This window comes from Phasianus colchicus, chromosome 2 (assembly GCF_987193195.1).
Source record: "Phasianus colchicus chromosome 2, bPhaCol1.hap1.1, whole genome shotgun sequence".
NCBI classification, from domain to species: domain Eukaryota; kingdom Metazoa; phylum Chordata; class Aves; order Galliformes; family Phasianidae; genus Phasianus; species Phasianus colchicus.
Window position 1 is genome coordinate 91512199 of NC_143437.1, and position 17938 is coordinate 91530136.

A 17938-nucleotide genomic window follows, 5' to 3' on the forward strand; every position below is an offset into this window, starting at 1 on the left:
TGGTGACATGGCAGCTGAGATGTGCAGCAAGAGGCCATGAAAGTTATTGGCTTTGATAAGGCAGAAGACGTGTTTGTTTGATTTTATTATAGGGAATTTGAAAAATGGACAAAAGTAAAAACTGGAAAGGAACAAAATGTGGGATTATAGGCCAAAGATTTTGAATGATTTATCTGACAGCTCTTACACATAACTAATGTCAGCTCTTGAAATTCTAAGTTTGTTTCAGTATGTTGTTTATGCTGGACCTGTTAGGATTTTTTCAGTGTCAGGGCAGTATTTGTTGAGAAATCTGCAGTTCAGTACAGAATTCAAATGCACTCTGTGAACCAGAAAACTCACTTCTATTCCTCATGAAATACCTCTGTGTATGAACAGTAATTTAAACAATGTTCCAGCAAACAGCTTTGGCTGAAGCACGTGAAATCCATTGGAAGGATTTTTCACAAAAAATGAGACTAAAGAATTGCATGTTTGGTGGTCCACAGATTGCTCAGAACCTCATGAGTTGGATTTTAATGGATGGCCTTTCTTAGTTTTGGAGATGAGAAGACAAAATAATTCCTCTTACATCGTTTTCTTGACCTATAGTATAAGCTAACTTGCCTCCACTAGGAGATGGCTGAGCATAGAGCATACTGACCTTTTACAGACATTTTGAAAAACAGACTTGAAAAAGAATCTTGCCTTACTGTCAGGAAGGTAAAACTGTTGGTGACACAGAAAGCTGTGTTATTCATTTTCTGAACCAGTGATCCTTTTAAATCCTTTGTGAACCACTGGGGCTTGATTTTCTTCTATTTTGACGTTCAGTATTATTGATGTCAATAGTTTCTCCAGGTTAGTACTACAGAAAATGGGTGAAAAATTGTTCTGTTGTCACTCTAAAAATGAGAGTTTTCTTTGTCTTCAGTAAAAGTGCAAGTCTGTAAAGGGAACTGAAGAGTGGTAGTTTTGACAAAGTGGTAAGAAAATCACTTGGGGTCAGATTTGACCTCTACATGCACAGCAAATAGCGCCTCTTAAAGTCGCAGACTTTGTAGCAAGAGCAATTATGGTGGAAACTGACATTCAAGGAGGAGAATTCACACTTAACTGCTTGTTTACAGCTTTATTTTGTGTAGGATTGGTTAACAGAGTGGAAAACTCATGAAGCAGAAGGTCTCTTATTGTACTTAGTCTTGGTGGAGATTGTTAGCCTTGTATTTCTGAAGGATTTTGGTGGCAGCCAATACAGGCAAGATGAAGATACAACTGGATGTGCTTACAGGGCACCAGGACCTACTAGTGCTCCGTTCTGAACCTATTCCTTGTTCTCCTTTCCATGTGTTCATCTCCATGCCTGTGAAGAGATGCTTTGCAGAAGTCATGGACCACTAAGCCCCTCTTTCCCTGGCTGCAGATTGGTGTGTGGACTGGACTCCCCATTCATCTCTGAGTGATATCTCTGTTCCTCACTGCTGTCAGGATGTGCACCCACTTAATGATCTCCTGTGAATTCAGCATGTGGATTTTGTCACCTTGTATTTAACTAAGGGCAAGAAAGGAATATAAAGCAGAGATGGATCTAATCTTAAAAGGACTGATTTCCTTTCCATGGAGATACAGCTCACACAGCCAAGCAGCTGAATTGCTGTCTTTGACTATTTTTGCAATATGCTCCTGAAGGGACAGCTGCTGCTTTCTACCACTCTGCTCAGTGTCACCGAGCTGTGCTCCACCTTCCAACAAAGTCATCTGTCTGCAGAAAAAAAAAAGCCATTATTCCTAGGAAACCTGGTAGCATGGCTCCAGCAGCTTCTGACTGCCGAAAAGAGCAGCCATCGCTCAAAAAGTAAATCTCTGCCTGCTGCCCAGGCACGAGTTAGGTACTGAAGGTCTCTCAAAGAGGGTGAATGCCTATAGGGTTGAGGCTTCCTCTTGTTGAAAAGTAGTTGTTGAGAGATGTGGTGGGTTCTATGCTTCAGCCAGGGACTGAGAAATGCTTTTGAGGTATCTCTGAGCAGTGGCTCCTCTTCTCAGAACAGTGCTCATATTTCCATTTGGGGATGATGATGCTGGGAAGTGGAGCCAGCAGAAGGAGAGAGTGAGAAGGGAGTGAATATCCTCCATCCTTGTGATGAAGGCAGAGTACAGGCAGGATCACAGTCAGCACATCAAAGATAAAGCAAGAATCAGAAATTCTGTGACTGGGGCACATCCAGAGTCCTTGCAGGAGTAGAGCTGCATTTGTCTTACAGCTTCTGTGCATGTGCATGGACCATTGCCTGACACTGAAATAGTGTGCGTAGCCCTGGGGAGCTGCGTGCACCCCTCAGGCTTCAGAAACCATGCAGTACTTCAAGGAGACATTCTGGGTTGTGCTTTTAGACACTGGGACATTGTACCCAAATTTTGCAGTGTTTTCTTTCTTTCCAGCAGAACTTCTTCATTTGTGTCCCAGAACAGAATACTGTGTAGCTTTCACAGTTCTGATGTGATCTTTCATAGTATTTTCCACCACATTTCTAGTTTTTTTTTTTTTTTTATTCCAAAATGTGAGAAGCAGATTACTCATAAAATATTCCCTTCCTCTCCCTTTCAGTTTTCAATGGAATAATAAAAAGCCTGCCATGGCTCGTGTGCTTGAGTCCTCATTATTTCTGCTCTGTTTTCAACAGCGACTGTTATCAGGGAGTATAAAACCTTCAGATCCAGGTTGCATGCCAAAGAAAACAACTGAAGTTCAAAAAAGTCCCTTAATAGTTTCAACCAACCACTACTGGAGGAATTTTATAATTAAACTTTTCATATTTTCTTACATGATGTTTCACTTTCAGCTGGGAGGATTTTTCTACTGTTTCCATGACAGGAAAATATGGTTGCACAACTGGCAGGTTTTTATTGGAATAACTTTGTCATATCGTTATCTCTCTGATTAATGGAATAAATATTTATATGTATCCTTTTTCTGGGCAACCTTCAAATTCACATTTTCTTCTTTAAATTATAGCAGCATTTAGACTAAATGCTTTGGCAGAAGTAATTAATTCTGTTCCAAGTTTGCAGGTCAGTGTTTGGCAAAACTTTTAGCACATAACAAATCAATGTTGATTTTGTCAGGGTTCTGTGCCATGCATCCAGCGAGCTTATGCTGAGGGTGGAAGATGGAAAGAAGGGAATTTTTTTCTCTGTGGTACTTTAAGAATGAATGCTCTTGCACCACTTCTGGTGTTCACAGCTGTTCTTTCTACTAAACCCATGGGACTCAGTAAGGAGGAAATGTCCACATGCTCCCTCCCTATGATTCAGGGACACAATTGTGTTTTCTCTAGCAAAAGTTAAAATGGGGCTGAAATTTATCCAGTATAAGTTCAGCAAAGGATCTTTTGAAATCATGTTCAGAGAATCTCTCTCCAGTTCTAGCAGGATATTGCAGCTCTTCATGGCTGATATGGAGATACGGTTCGACAACATGCAGCTAGGGAAGCACACTCAGGTGTCTCCCATACAACTGCTCCTTGTCTTCTAGGCTGTTATTCCTCCTCCTCCACTACCTTATGATGGAATTGTATTTAAAAATTTGAGTGGGAGCACCTGCATACCCCTTTGTGAGTGTTACATGGTAATTCTTTCTTATGCCCTAGACTAATGGATTCTGCCTGCAAAAGTTGGTCTGACTATAAGAGATAACTCCATCCCCCATTTTCTGAGCTTTTTCTGATAGGAATGCTTACTGCTAGAGGAGGCAAAAATTGTCTTGGGAATACTGTGGGCTCTGCAAGTCACTCAAACTGAAAAAAAAAGAGAAAATGCCTACTTCTCTTTTCATTTGTATGTATACAAATGATAATAACAGACAATAATCACTGCCATGGAGAAAGTACACGGAATAAGAACAGGAAAGATCCAGTATATTATTACAGCAGAGAAGTGAATAGCTGAACAGAAGTTTAAACGGTGAATTTAAATGTATCTTCTAAATATTGTAGTTTTGTCCTCTCATCTCTATCCATTTTATTAGCAGCTTGGTTTATTAACCTAGTTCTAAAACTCTTATTAAAATGCTGTTTTGATTTGATATATTCTTTTGAATTTTAGGTCTTGTAGCCTAGCCATGCAGAAATGTCTGCTGAATCAGCACTAGTGCAAGTGCAGTCCATAGGGTCTGCAGAGAAATGCACCCCCTCTTCCAACTCACTCTGCCATGGCGTTGGAGTTCAGGTTCAGCCCTGACTCGGGCAAAGAGAAATCTCGGAGGCAGAGCTCACTGGGATGGGAGAAAAAGGAGAAAGCATAAGATGAGAAGGCTAACGCTCACTTTAATTTGCTTGATTATTAGTAGACAGACATAAAAATTTATGTGAATAATAAGTTTGGAGTGCAAATTCAGAAAGCTATCTGGCTATGTTTATAAATACTGAACATTAAAAAAAAAAAAGCACAATGAAAATGATGACAGAAAAATGTGATGTGAAAATACAAGTATTCTAGTAAGAATTTGTAGATGTACAGTCATGAAGTTTGCACCCATACTGACTGCATGAACACATTATAGCAAGAGAGGTACCTAAGGTCTAGAAACTTCAAAAGAAACACAGCAAAACTAAGTGTTTCTTTTGACTGTACTCAAGTCTAAAATAACTGATGGCACTATCACTCTGGGAGGAGTCGTTATTGATAACTTCTATCAACTTTTTTTTTTCTTCTTTCTTTTTTTAGATGTTGAAGTACTGTAACCAGCTGCTGTTCCAGAGGGCTTTGTGAAATTGACTATTCACTACAGCTCAGCCACTGCAAAGCTAATGAGACTCCTGACCTTGAAAATAGGAAGGTTACCAGCCTCCCAAGGTGAATATAGCACACTGAAAGATGTTTACTTTTTACATTTTTAATTACTGGTACGAGTAGCAAAAGGAAAAGACACATTCCTTGGCAACTGATACACTAATGAGCCTTTCAGTGTGCGTCTGTATTGCTGCCCTGGTCACTGAAGATGTTGGTGTTGAGAATTCTTTCACTTTTCATGGAGTGTAACTCTGGTCCTCCTTCCGTCAGTCCTTTATCCTGGGATCAGCCATTGGACAGGTCAAAAATCCTGCCTTGAAAAAGAAATTGAAAAATCCCTTCTGTGCCTGCCATACTCTGAATCAAACACTATTCAAACTTGAATGTGTTTATATGTAATCCTTTTAGACACAGGACGCCTAAATGGGATTAGAACACTTTTGAGTTCTGCATCACAGGGTTTGCTGAAGTGTTTATTTGTCTTGGTAATGATGGATGTGGTGCTCAGAGATATGATTTAGCACTGGGTTGTTAGAGTCAGGGTAGTATAATTAGGTTGAGGTTGGACTCGATGATCTTGAAGGTCTTTTCCAACCTGAGTAAGTCTATAATTCTGTAATTCTATGATTCTAATGTAAATTTGTTATTTCTCCCTGTCTGTTTCTCTTTTGCAGCAGTAAGTGGAAAGGCATTATTTCTTTTCCTCTCTTTTTCATTCCCTTTGATATATACTCCAGCCTTTGCATTCCCAACTATTATACTTTGAGTAGAAATGACAAAAACCTCCAGTAATACTCACTTGGCCTAGTATTTCATTTTTCAGAGTTCTTTCAAATCTTGCCCTTCTGGCTGAGATTACCAATTGGACTGGTAAGGAATGCATCTGTTCAGGCTATAAATACATAGATAGCAAGAATTATGCACAGTTTTTCAATTCATAAAGAGGACAAAATATTCTCAACATGATAGTGACCAGTTGTCACCTGTAATTTATCTAAATGTGTTGAACTAAAACCTCACCTTTATATTTGAATGCAATAAGCGCTTTCTGAACATCATTTTGAAGAACATGCAGGATGGTGCTGATTTCCCACTTGTTACAATGCATCCTATGAAGCTTTTCTCACACATTAACTCAGCTTTTCAGTCTTAATAGATGTCTCTCACCCTGCTGCTCCCTTTTAATTCTACAGTCCTTTCGGAATAAAGCCAGCAAAGATTTTGTGGTAAAAAGACCCAAAGCCTTGAACTGTCATCCACAGCAACTGTGCAGAAAGTGTAGAATGAAAGTGTATTTACTAACAATATGTAAGTGGCTTCTTACAGTCTTTCATTCCTCTTTAGATATTGAGAAAGGAGAAAGACTGTCCCATAATTATTCTACTTTTAACTGTGTGTGTCCCTCTACCTTGTGCCTCATGCTCATTTGGGTGCAGCTCCTTCTGCATGACTGCTTCAGGATCTCGTGGGTCATCTCAACTGCCATTGCAGTCTGTTTTGTGCTGCTGCCCACTGCACACTGTCAGATGCAATAGATATGCTTGAACAAGGCTAAGAGGAACTGCTCTGCTGATAGTCCTCATAGTAAGCCGAGAGACAGAAGATCTTGGAGGTAATCTCAAAAGATTGCCTATTACGATTGCCTGCCCCAAGACACCATTAGTCTTAGCAATAGCTTTCTTGTTTTCCAGAGGTTCCCAGGCATGGATAGCCGATGTCCCTGGACAATCCAGCCAGTGCTTCAATATACCTGTCATTAATGAGTTTTCTCTAATGCCAAAATTGATTTTTCCTCTCTGACATTTCAGTTCATCACAGTGGGATTACCTTGCTTGATAGAAATCCCAACAAAAATGATAACTCTTTCCCCCTCGGAAAAGTTACATCCAATGCATTTTGCAAACATGCCTGTGCATTCTACCTTTCTAGAGTGCTTTAAAGTACGTGCAAAAACTGAAGAGAAGTTACATTTCCCATCTACTGTTTAAAGTGCTTTTTATCTTTCAAGGATAACAGGTAGTCCCCAGACACAAGGGCCTCACTCACCCAGTACCAATATCATCCCTCAAGTCAATGAGATGAATGGATCAAGGTCTCCAAAGTCTTGTGGTGCATTCCAGGAGTCACATACAATGTTTGTCAGTGAGGGAACTGGGAAAGCTGCCTACACACCATACTCTTTCCCTTGGAAGAACATTCTGGGAGTCAAGATAAAGACATAGGAAGTATTTTTTAGAAATGGGACATAAAAATCACCTGTAAAGAGGAACAGATGTGATCAAACTGTTAAAATTTCCCAGTAAATTATCTGCTAGAAAAGGAACCAGAGAAGCAGAGAATACACAACCACGGAGTGATGTTAACCTCTGCGCAGATGTGGTAACTTCTGTTAACCAATAACTTCTGTCAGCTTTTAGTAAGCATGTCTGTTAACATAGTTATTTATTTTCTGGGCTTGTAACTAGGATTACAGGGATAAAGGAATAAAATACAGGAGAAGTAGAAGACATTTCATCTTCTAAAAATTGCATTTTGTTTTGCTTATTATCTCCTATCTGAACAGCGTTCTCAAGACAAGTAAGAATAAAAATCTTTGGAGGTAAAACAGATTGTCATTGCTTATATATGGCTGGTATATCCACAGCAAGTGATATACATTGCTAATCTAAAACAGTGCTTCGTGGTGAGCAGAATTTTGCCCCTACTTAACAGATGAATATTGTTGCCTAGATTGCAAAAACAGAGCAAAACTCTACAGCTATGCACCGTGCTGAGAACTTTTATTGTCTGACTGTGTCTAATGGCTGAACTGCCAAAACTAGCAGTGGGACTAGAATAAATTATGAACAGATGAAGAGCTCTCTCTTTCCTGTGCGGTAATCCAGAGTCCTCTTATTTATATAAAATGATCCCAGGATTTGCGGTCGAGAAGTAAAATGTTATGTGAACAAATGGTAGGGAGCTTTTACAACTTTGCTGAAATGATCTTTCAAAAATCAAGCACCAGATATCTAACTTAAACAGGATGGGCACTCTGTAAGATAAATGCCCTTACAGAACATTTGTTGGAGGTAGATGATGATCCATCTCAAACCATTCTATGATTCTAATGTGATTTACATCCTGAAACCTGATATATACTGCTATATCTGCTCGTGTGTAACATTACAGGGTTTTGTATTCATTAAGTCAAAACATCTTACATCCCAAATAATCAGAAGATAAACTAGAATTTTTTTCATTGGTGGCATGAAATTTGCCAGTACCTCCTTTTTGACTTGTTTTACATACAGTGGCACTGTCCATCATACGGCTATTGTGATTTTTTTGTTGTAATCTACCACTTACAATACCTCTGGAAATAAAAAAAAATATTTCTTACGACAATGGAAGTCCAGTTAAATTTGATCCTCACCTCCATAAATATTTTTACTCACTACAGTCACACAGTTTCTAACTGAGTTGTGCTGACTTCTGGGAACACAAGAATATATAGCTGTTGTGTAGGCTAGTCATGTATTAATTTAGAACTAGAAGTGGTAAGAGCACAACAGAGAATCAGGTGTTTGTCCAGTTGTGAAAAAGGAGCACTGGCAGATTTTCTTTGAAACACTATATTATTTTTAAGGACATTACAATGAGATCTTAAAAATTAGGACAGCTTGAGAATATGATTGCTCTGTTACTCATAGTCATCTATTTTTATGGAAAAGGAAGATGTTCAATTTTGAATAACAGATAGCTCAACATTTCACATTTAGCAGCTTATTCACGCAACTGATACCATTGAAGTAAATAGGTTTCCTCACCTTAGTTTTGTATCATTTCAGTAATTTTGTCCAAATAAGGACTGGTTTTCCCATTTAAAACTGCTTATACCAATGTAGCTAATGCTAATTCTTCCCTAGGTGGATTTATACCAGCATAGTTCTTTCCACAAGGGATTCACACTGCTAATTCAGGCAGGTGTCTTCATACAAAATGGGACTAATAAAGTGCACACATTTGCTCATTTTCTGTATTTGATGAGCAGAAGTTAACTGGGGTCTAAATCTGTACTTCAAGCTGAATATGATGTGGAAAGAGAAGAATGGCAGTGAAAGGAAAGGAATAACAGACAAGAGAGTGGGAAAGACAGGAGGACCCTTAAGAAGTCCAGCTTCTCTGCAAGTTTTTGAAGTGTTCTGACTGCTTCACAACATTATTTGGAATAATCTATCAACTGAGACTTATTTTGATCTCCACATCCATATGAAAAAAGCCAAAAATACCTCAGGTACCTGCCTTGCCCAAGTTACCATGGTGTCTTTTTTAGGCTCTTTAATTCTTCCTTTCTTTGTTCCAGTTCTTGCTTAATCTTTTAAATGTAATCTATCCCAGTTTGTTATCCAGTTTGACCTACAGGAAGACCCTGCTGCTGTGGTGCCCCAGTGTGGGGTACAGTAATGTCAACGTGTTCTTTTAATGGACAAAATGTCCCCTACCATATCTGAATGCTGATCTGTTATTTAAAGCAGAATAGCTCAGGTATGCTACAGTATGAGTTACTCTATCTATTTACATGCATGTGCTGCCTTCACCCATCTGCTGTAAGTCTGGAAAAGGCCAGTCCTTGTGAGCCTTTTAACTTCTATGCGTACGATTAGGAATAAGCTGAAAGCAGATCAGGATCTGAAATAAAGAAATGCCATTCACACTTATGCATATATCCAATGATAAAGAAAAGTCACCAAGAAATTTCACAAATAAGAAGACTGATAGATTTTCTAGTACAGTCAGATATTGAATTTTGCAGATTTTCTTTTTACTTACTGTATTGATATAACTTTATCATACCACTATAAATAATTTCCACAATATTTCAGATGTACTAAGCACAGAACTGCTCATACTCACACAAGAATTCAAATTCAGTTTAGGTACAAAGGGCTCTAGAGATGATAAATGCATGGAATTTAAACACTTGCTGAAATATAATTTTTTTGTCTTTGCCGGTTCTGAGGATACATCCAGAAATTGCATTTTCCTAGATTTTCCTAGTATGGAACCTAGTTGAGCTGACTTGTTTTAATAGTTTTGTAAGGTTTACCTTTCTGCTGATAATTCTTTATTTTTTTTTCTCTCTCTTTTTTTTTTTTCTCCCCACCAATGAAAAGCTGCTTTGAAAAGCTCTATGAAAGATCTGTTTGATATGTACAAAATGAAAGTCCTGGAAGCTCACACAACTTTGAGACTTTTGCATATGCTATGGCTCTATCTACCTAACAGTTGAAGTGTAGAGATGACTTAGTAAGATGTAAAGAATCATAGGATCATATCATCAAGTATGACATCTTGGTTTGGAAGGGACCTCAGGGATCATCAAGTTCTAACCCCCCTGCCACAGTCAGGGCCTCCAACCACTAGATTAAGCACTAGATCAGATTTGTCCAGGGCCCAACCTGGCCTTAAACACCTCCGGGAATGGGCCATCCATAATCTCTCTGGGCAGCCTGTTCCAGCACCTTACCACTCTCTCAGTAAAAAGCTTTCCCCAGCATCCAATCTAAATCTCTCTTCCTTTAGTTTAAAACCATTCCCTCTTGCCCTATCACTATCTACCTGTATAAAAACTTGATTTCCCTTATATTTATAAACTCCCTTTAAACACTGAAAAGCCAAAAGTTTTCTCCCCACAGTCTTCTCTTCTCCAGGCCAAACAAACCCGGATCCTTCAGCGTATCTTCATAGGAGAGGTTATCCAGCCCTCTGAGTATCTTTGCAGCCATCCTTTTGAGCCTCTTCAAAATCTTCTCATCTTTCCTGTACTGGGGACCCCAAACTTGGGCACAACACTCCAGCTAGTTTCTCATGAGGGCAAAATAGAAGGGGACAATCACCTCTCTTTCCCTGCTGACCACCCCTCTTCTAATGGAACCCAGGATACCATTGGCCTCCTGGGCTGCAAGTGCACACTGCTGGCTCATCATTCAGTTTTTCATCATCCAGAACCCCTATGTCCTTCTTAGCAGGGATGTTCTCAAGCAGTTCTTCTCCCGGAAGTTTGAATCAGTTATTGTTTGTAGACAAGTGTCACAGCCCATGGTGACTTCAGCTTTTGACATTGTGAACATCTTCCTCTGACTATATGAGTGAGCTCTCTGAAACGCCTTAATTGATTGAGAAGTCATCTTGGCTTACAAAATAAGTTCATTATTCTCTATGTTTGCTACTAAACTAAACATAGGTGCAACATATTAGAAATAGCTGGTTAATTATAATCAGCTACCAATCTACATGAAGATATTCCCTAGGTGTCTACATATGAAAACGTGCAGTGCTTTCTATGCCTATCCAGACAAGTGGTGTTTTCAACTGGAAAAGAATCATGCCACTTTTATGTGGCATGATTGTAGATGGGACTTGAAGGAAGTAAAAATAATTCGAAAAGACCAAATTAATACAGGATGTGTATGGAGCACTGGCTAATCTTACAACCAAAAAGGAGGCTTTGAGAGAGATCTGAAATACAGATCCTGCATGAGCTGCCAGATTTCCACTGGCTACAAGACCTCAGAATCTGTAAAATCGGTATCTCTATTTCAGAGTTTATACTCTTGAGAGGTTTCAGTTCCAGCCTAGTAAAAGAAAAAAGACAACTGCCATGATCTCTGCTTTGATGTCTGCAAAAAAGCAGAGTGGTCAAGGATTTCTGAAAGGAGATTAGTAAAATCACATACGCTCAAGTGAAGTCTTGCCAGGATGTATTTACTATGCAGGATAAATTTGATTTGCAAAAATGTGGAATATAGATTACTAGATTAATGAATTACAAGAACAGAGCTTGCTGTCTGACTTTTGCTCATTTTCTGTCTCATGGGAAGAATAAATTATATTCCATCTACTCACTGGAATAAACAAAATTTTGAAGAACATGCAAGTACAGTCGTGAACATTTACTCATCAGTTTGTTATTTTGTTGAGCTTTCCTTATCACAAAACCAACATCAGTCTCTGCACCTTGTTATTAAGAAGAAATAAATGTCCAACTCAAGCCATAATTTTTGTTACCTTCCTCTCCAATTTAGAGAGTTGGCCCAAAGAGTAAGTTATGAATGGTTTCTCTATTCTTCCCAATTTTATGGGAGGAGAGCATCTCACAAAAATGAACAGTCTGGGTCAAGGTCACAGTGAAGCCTATGAGAACCTTTTTAATGATTTCTGTGGGCACAATTGGAAACTGAACAGGCACCACTCATTTCAGAGAGCAAATAATTAATTCTGCTCTGACTCTGAGGGCAGAGGAGAGTGGAAGCAATCAGTCTCAAAAAAAAAAAAAAAAAAAAGAAAGAAAGAAAAGGGGCACATGCTGGAGCATACTTGTGTGAGACAAAAGCAGGAGATCCAGAAAAAAAGAGAAAAGGCAAGAAATAGGCATATGCTGCATGATGCTAAGAAAAAAATGGGGTGGGGCAGGAGGGCAGGAAAAGGGGCTGGTGCTGAGAAGCTTTGCTATCCTCACACATGGGGCTCCAAGATAGATGAAAACCTCGAGGAAGGAGGTCATGTTTTACTGTAAAGGGCTGCTGGAAACAGAACTGCATGTCTGTTAGTTCCCCTTCTAGTTCCAGTGTTGTGAAGGCTGCCTGCATTTTTGTTGTTGTTGTTAAGAACAAATGGGACCATATACAAATGTCTGACATCTTTATCAATCTGTCTGGTCAGTAGAGACAGTCTACAGAACTCCAAATCCTGGCTCATAGTCCAATTACATCTCTCTATATAATTTCAGTGTATATTCATATAAAATATTTCTCCTCTGAGTCAGTCCTTCTGCAAAACTCCTATTCTTGTAAGGTTAGATTATCCCTCTAAACTTCAGAGCCATCAGCTAACAAGTTTTACAGCATGGCCTTGTAAATCATATCTTGCAAAATCACTTCCTGGGATCATCTGAGCAACCCTGAAAAGCAGGCCACTTCTTTTAACTGACTATATATGTTTGCAGCAACTTAAATCAGGCATACAGGAATATTAGCGTTGGGATTTTCTGAAGATTGATTGCTGTTTTGTTACTAGAGCATGCTCCAAATGCTTGTGTTGTGCCAGAAAGGCTACAGAGGTAATACTTCACAAGCCAAATGGACAGAATTGCCTTTGTGGTGAAGCACTGGAGCAGGCTGCCCAGAGAGGTGGAGGAGTCACCATTTCTGGAGGTTTTCAAGCAAAGAGGAGATGTGGCACTTAGTGGCATGGTAGCGATGGGTCAGTGGTTGGACTAGATGATCTTAGAGTCTTTTCTAACCTTAATGATTTTATGATTCTATGATTACGAAATGTCTCAGCTGCAGGACAGGGTTGACACAGAAGTAGCTTACAGGTGGATACTAAGAAAATCAGAGGTTGAAGCTGTTGCAATGGGAGATTTTCAGCTGGGAAGGTGAACTTTGGATTTGAATAGCACATGTGGCCACTCCACAGCCCTGAAGGTCAAGTTTGAGGAGCAGACTTGGGCAGCTGGGTGATGATGAGTATATATGGCTGAAAGCAGAGCAGGCAATTGCTGGCAGCCTTTGAATGACAGAGCAGTGAAGTTTCCTGCTGAAGGTTGATGTGCTCCAAGATGTTGTTTGTGTGGCAAACAACGTCTCTCTGTGGGTCCTCAATGCTCTGCTGCTGGGGATGGAGCATCTGAGCCCTGCTTCTAACATCTGCATGGTTGCTGCCCTCAGACTCTGTTCTCTGTTTAGCAGAATGAGGCAGCCTGCAGGATTAAAAAACATTAGACCTGAAGACATCAGAATTATCCTTTTTGTCAGCAAAATCTTCCAAGCAGGGTATGGCTGAATCCATTCGGGCCTGCAACAAACTAGTCTTGGAGTTCTACATGGAATTTGATCCTCAGATGGCAGCACTGCAAAGTGCTGAGAACCCTGAGGTACCAGTAGCAGCAGTCCTGGCCTTTCTGAGCTCTGAACTAATCACTGTGACGTGCTGCTGTGAGGAGGAGAGTGGTGTGATCCCCTCATTTAAGTAATTGCAGTCTAAAGTGATTAAACCTCAGTCAGTGAGCTGTTCTAACTTGCTCCAGCTCATGTTCTTGGGTGTTCAAAAAGGAACAACTGAGCCGTGGTTTTATTTGGACAATAAAGAGATTTCTTATTCACAAAAGAGTATTCAAGTGTCAGTAGCTAAGGACTTGTCTGAGAGGTGCTATTCTGATTTCAAAGAAAGGGTTTTTTTCCACTGAAAGATCTGATTTGGAGAAGTGACAATTCAGTGGTACAACAGTTGCCTTGTGTTTGCATTGCCCTGGCAGCTACCAGCCCCAGCGAGTCCCATAGCACTGAATTCTTCACTGTTACGCCTCTGCCTAACTGCCTGCAGAAATTAAACCTCTGATGGGGAAGGAGCTTTGCAATTGCTTCCAGAAAGTTATGGCTGGCCTTTTCTGAAGAGCAGACTTGGAGGCAGACAGCTAAGCTTGGCCCTTCCATGGCTGTGTTACAGCCGAGGACACAGAGGCCTCCTTCTGTGTTTGTAGATCATGCCCTCTCTTCCCTGGCGCTTATTTGAGATCTGTTATTAGTTTTGTTTAGTCACAGAACTGGCATGGTACCCTGCGACCTCAGTCTTCCATCTGCTAAAGAGTTCATCCCATTTAGAGGGGGGAAGAACATTCACAGTTACAGAATTTGCAGTGAGAAACAGAGACTAAGGTTTTAATGGTAAATGAAACAGGGCCAGGGCATAGGTCCCAGCAGTGGCACAAGGCTGCCCAAACTTGCTGTTTCATAATTCATGGCATGGCTTTGGCATGCAACAACTAGCACTCCTCCAGGGAATGCCCAGGCACAGTCTGAAGGACAGCATCTGCCAGGGACTGCTCCTAAAAACAGTATAAATGAAGGATGCAGGGTGTGCCCTACCAGCCAGCCTCAGGGCCCATCTAACTCTCTGATACTGAATAAGCTGAACATATGATCCCTTTTCCTCATACAGCCTGAGAAGTAAGAGCATTGGTAGGATTCCTTAGCCTTGATACTCTAACAACATAGCAACATAGCAGCCCAAGAGCTTTTGTAGCTTCAGATTTTAGAGGTTTCTCTTGTAACAAACGTTTAGGCTACGTGCTGTTTTACTATGGAACTGGGTAATGCCTTCTTTTCCAGAAGCTGTGGAAAGCCAACAGCCTAAGGAACAGTTACCATGCTTTGAGCACTGCAAGTACAGCACTTCCTGGGTGAAGTAAATAATGGCTATAAAAAGGTACCTCAACTGGACTTACCTTGCAGCCAGAATCAGTCTGTAGCTTTGCCATAAATTACACAGCAACAAAAGCTATGTGGCACTGTTTTATCCTTTGGAAAGAAAATACCTCTTAGGCTGGCTGGATTATCTTTAACGCCTTTGAAATTTAGCAGAATGGTTTTCTTTGTGCCTTGGGAATTCACAGTGAGGGATGAGCACAGCTAATGAGCTGCTTTCAAGGAGTCCAAACTTAGCTAAAGCCTCTTCATGAATCAATCCGTTCAGTAACCACCGACATCAGCAGAACAAGGTCAAAAAAAAAAAAACAAAAAAAACCAAAAAGCCCACAGCCTGACTTTGCACTGTGTACAAATTAGAGAACTGATTCTTGTGTTTGATCTCTTAAGCAAAAGGGTAAACTGTGGTTTTAGACTTTCTTTTGCCCCTTGTCCTTTTACATGTAGATTTGAATGGTGCTGATTTGTCATGCCACTACTTAATAAATCAGCCTGGCTAGCTTTCAGCTACATCTCCACATGCCGCATTTCATGCTGCCATTGCTACGTCCTGTCTTTGCACTGAAATGTTTGCAATCTGTCCTGCTGTGGTTTCTCTCCCCGACTGTGAATGCACAACCCAGCAGATATTCTTCTGTTCTTCCTGGTTACTGGAGGATAAAATATGTTCTGGCACTTCTCCACAGCAGAGCGAGTGCCTATGTGTGTTGCAGTTAAGGGAAAATTTAAGCTGCACTACTTTATGAGCCCCATACACGTTTCACTGAAATCTGGGGATGCTCAGCACTTCACAAATCTGAGCCTATAGCTGGCAGTGCCTACCTGCAATAATCAAAAGGCTACTGAAGGTCTCTACATAAAGAAAAGATAAACTTCTGAGTAGACTGTCTTTAATGTGAGTTCTTTATGGAAAGAGTTACAACTGCTTTGTTGTTGTTCGTTGCCTTCGTTTTTTTGAAGACTTACTCCACTGCAATTGCACTAATTACATTTGCCCATTTGTTAAGCGACCTAAATTGCCTTTATTTCCAGCTGCTGCACAGTTTAACTGTAGTGGTACAGATTGTTTTACATTGATGGCTTGATCTTTGTGGTTGGCTATATGGTAATTAATTGTTTGTCAAAGACATTTAACTATAAATTCAGTGATATATGCACAGATTGAAATAATGAAATTTGTGACCGCAATAATATTTTATGATACAGTCAATCTGTCCTTCTCTTACAGATAAAAAGCCAAGTTTGATGAAATTTAAACAAAAGAACAGCTGTTGCCTGCTTGAAGTTGAACACACAGAATGAAACTTGTCCAAATGATCAAATGAGAGTCCTCTGGAAAGAGTGTATTGAGAAAATACTTCGGATCTGGAAATGCAAAAGAAAAAATACAAAGCTGGTTGTTTTTTAAGCTTAAGCATTTAAACACAATCAAATATTTGCCTGTAAACTGTTGATGACCTCCCTGAAATTTTTCACAAACCCTCACTCTCCTTGAACAATTCTGGCAAGAGTAGGACTGTTGCTCTATAATGGCTGCAAGCTTGTATGTGGTACAGATGAGACAGTTACAGGAAAATTTTCCCTAGGGCTAGATATTGCAGCAGAAATAATATCTGGGAATCAGCACTGAAAATTACAGCAGAAAGAACGATTTGGGAAAATACTGGTAAGAATTTCTATGGTATTGTAACACTGCTCAGGAAATGGATTGGGCAATAGGTAAAGAATATCATCATATCATTGTCAGATAGCTCTTGCTGGTTAATCACTTAGCTCTGATATGGGGCACAGAAGTCAGAATTCGTATGAAAAGATGAAACTTCACACCGTGCAACCATCTCTTCTTCAGCTGGCTGGCTATGCTCCTTTTATAGTCACTGGGGATAAATAGGTACTCTGGAAAAGCAAGCACTCCTTAAAGTCAGCAAGGAAGAATAAGGACCTTCAGAAAATGATGATCTCAACTTACCTAGCATTGGTGGTAGATGAGTATTTGTCTTCTTCCACAACTGCAAGACTTTATTTCTCTAAAAGTCAAGAGCTACCTTAGTTGGCTGAAGTAGTTGCCTGGTTAGATAACTAGTAAACCCTATTCAAACATTGGTGGGATTGTATTAATAAATGGGTGCAGTACATCTATTTCCTTTCCAAGCGTATAAGCACTTTCAGATATTTATGCTGCATTCAAACAAAACAGTCCCATGCCGTACCACAGTTTTAGAAATACTGGCCTCATTAACATTCTCCAGCGCTTGAAACACTTTCAAAGCCTTGCAGCACCTGTTTTTCCAGCTTGCTCTCTAAAGATTAAGCTGTTTCTCTTATACTCTAATCTTTTTTCTTCATCTCTCCAGAGTTATTCTGACAGTAACATTAAAGCATAGTGTAATTGCCACCTAACCAATATTATACTGAGCCCAGGTTTTGAAATGTTAATATTGTTTCATGCCATTGAGTAATAACCAGTAACAAGGTAGTGATTGTAACTCAGGAAGGATGAAATTATTTTGTGGTCAGAATAGCAATTAGAAGTCTTTACACTTATGCGTTTTCAAATTGGCTATAGTTGCAACTTTTGAAAAAATCCAGAGGACACAAAAGCAAAGCATAGTGAAACAACCCTGAAGTGTCTTCTTCATAAAAGAGAAATCAAAATAACCTCTTTGCATCTCAGTACTCTAGGCGATTATTAGTAACATAGCTGATGAAAGCAGTCCTCACAGAAGTTAATTAAGCTTCTGTAAAATACATTCAGTTAAATGTTAAATGATCCTGAAGCGATTCTTTGGTTATCTGTGAAGAAACCTGAGTTCATTTTCATCGCTGGTTTCATGATTTCTGGTCCAGAATCCATAGAGTACAGAAGAGAGCAGTAGACTCAGGCATAGGTGAATGAGGGAATTCAGTAGTGAAATTCAAAGTGG

At 39.8% G+C, this 17938-nt stretch overlaps 1 long non-coding RNA gene across 1 annotated transcript in view; it reads left to right on the forward strand.

Annotated features, from left to right (window-relative positions):
• The window catches only part of LOC149919187 (uncharacterized), a 48891-nt gene extending 32486 nt beyond the window's left edge, over positions 1 to 16405 (forward strand). Inside the window, exons 3-4 of the long non-coding RNA XR_016464839.1 lie at positions 4702 to 4830; positions 16243 to 16405. This is a non-coding gene — a long non-coding RNA (uncharacterized LOC149919187). The remainder of the gene's footprint in view (positions 1 to 4701; positions 4831 to 16242) is intronic.
• Positions 16406 to 17938: the final 1533 nt, after the last annotated feature.